Source organism: Chrysochloris asiatica, unplaced genomic scaffold (assembly GCF_000296735.1).
Source record: "Chrysochloris asiatica unplaced genomic scaffold, ChrAsi1.0 scaffold00202, whole genome shotgun sequence".
In the NCBI taxonomy this organism is placed as follows: Eukaryota; Metazoa; Chordata; class Mammalia; order Afrosoricida; family Chrysochloridae; genus Chrysochloris; species Chrysochloris asiatica.
Window position 1 is genome coordinate 1,734,937 of NW_006408720.1, and position 2,537 is coordinate 1,737,473.

Here is a 2,537-nt window from a genome sequence, read left to right on the forward strand (position 1 = left end):
GGACCAAAAGCAGTTGTTTGAACAGAACATGAAACGCTGAATGTTTTAAAATTAAGAAAGGTGTGCGACAGGGTTGTATTCTTTCACTGTACTTATTCAACCTGTATGCTGAGCAAACAATCTGAGAATCTGGGTTATATGAAGAAAACTGTGGCATCAAAATTGAAGGAAAACTCATTAACAACCTGTGATATATGGATGGTACAACCTGCATACTGAAAGTGAAGAGGACTTAAAATATTTACTGATGAAGATTAAATACCACAGCCTTCGGTATGGAATTACATCTCAATGTAAAGAAAACAAAAATCCTCACCACTGGACCAATAAACAACATTGTTATAAGTGGAGAAAAGATTGTTGTCAAGTACTTCATTCTTCTTGGATCAACTATCAACACTCAGGGAATCAGCAGTCGAGAATTCAGACAACGTATTGCACTACGCAAATCTGTTGCACAAGACCGTTTTAAAGTGTTGAAAATCAAAGAAAATCAGCTTGAGGAGTAAGGTGTACCTGACCCAAACCATGGTATTTTCAATAACCTCATATGCATGCAAAAACTGGACAGTGAATCAGAAAGACCTAAGAAGACTTGATGCTTTTGAGTTACAGTGTTGGAGGAGATTATTGAAAGTGCCATGGGCTGCCAAAAGAACCAACAGATTTGTGTTGGAAGCAGTGCAGCCAGAGTGCTCCTTGGAGGCCAGGATGGCCAAACTTCATCTCTTACTTCAGACATATTGTCAGGAGGGACCAGTCGCTGGAGAAGGATATCATGTTTGGTATGGTGGAGGGTCAGAGAAAAAGAGGAAGACCCCAAGTGAGATTGATTGGCAAAGTGGCAGCATCAATGGGCTCCAGCGTGGCAATAATTGTGAGGTTGGCCCAGGACCGGGCAGTGTTTCATTCTGTTATAAGTAGGGTCTCTATGAGTTGGTACTGAGTAGATGGCACCTAACAACAACAACAATCAAATGTGATCCCTTTCAAAGAAGTTGGTTGTGGGAGTTAGGCACCATGTCATGTTTCTGGTCTCAGGTTAACCCAATCTCTTCCCTCTCTCTCTTTCTCTCTCTCTCTTTTTTTCCCTCCCTACCTACCTCTTATGTAGAGTCCTGGTGTGGCAATGTGGGCTAATGAACTTGACTGCAAAGACTGTTTTAACCGCAAGGTCTGCGGTTCAAGCTCAACAGCTGCTACACGGAAACCCTGTGCAGGGTCACTGTGGGCTGAACCCAACTCAACTGTGCTTAACAACAATACCTCTTTTAGTATATTGCCTTCCATTTTACTCAAGTTAATACATAACTCTCTGGGTGTGGCCCTGTAGGATATGCAAGGTTGATTTGAACAGCAATGTCTAAATTAGAGTGTTATGTGGCACTGACAGATAAACACTGGAGTGCTACGCTTGCAGTTATTTGTCCTCTCTTCCCCTTCCAGCCCTGGTGATCATCAAAGAATGTTTATTTTAGTTTGACATTTTTTCCTGACTTTTTGCAATAGTGGTCTTATACAATATTTGTTCTTTTGTGGTTGACTAATTTCACTCAGCATATTTTTACCCAGGTTAATCCATGTTATGATGTGCTGTGTATTTCACTGTTATTCTTTAATGTGTAGTGTTTCCTAGTCTTTATGTACCATAGTTTGTTTATCCATTCTTCCATTAATGGGCATTTAGGCTATTTCCATCTTTTTACTATTGTGAATAGAGCTATGATGAATATAGTTATGTTGTTGTTGTTGTGAAGTGCGATTGAGTTGGTTTCAGCCCATAACGACCCTGTATAGGGTTTCTGAGGAATAGGTGGTGAGCTAGAACCACAGACCTTGCAGTTAAAATCTCTTTGCAGTCTAGTGCATTAACTCAAAGCGGCATAACAGGACGCCTGAATATAGGTGTACATTAGATTTAGTAATCTTAATTGAACAGATGAACAGGTTATTCAAACCACCGATCTCTCAGGTAGCATCCATACACTTAACTGTTATACCACCATGATTAAAAGAAAAAGAACATCTATGAGAAAAAGTGAGATAACAATGGTGTTTAACATGCTGATATGTGGGACTACCCAAGAAGAACAAGTTAAACAAACGGACAATAATTTACATTAGACAAAAATTTCTAAAAATGATGAACCCTAGATATAATAAAAATTGTCATTGTATCTGTGTTTTTGTTGTTAAGTGCTGTTGTGTAAATTCTCACTCCTAGAAACCCTGTATTTCTGAGGAGCAACTGGTGGTTTTGAACTGGTAACCTTGCAGTTAGCAATTCAGTGCTTATCCTACAATGCCACTTCGGGTCTCTAATTTAGACAAATACTGATTTCTAAAAATTATAAATCCTAAATACACTAAAAATTATATATGTGTATACATATATACATACACACACACACACACACACACATATATGTATATATATATGGTTGGTTGTGGTTGTGAAGTGCCATCGAGTCGGTTCCGACCCATAGCGACCCTGTACAGGGTTTCCAAGGGTGTAAATCTTTACGGGAGTAGAAAGC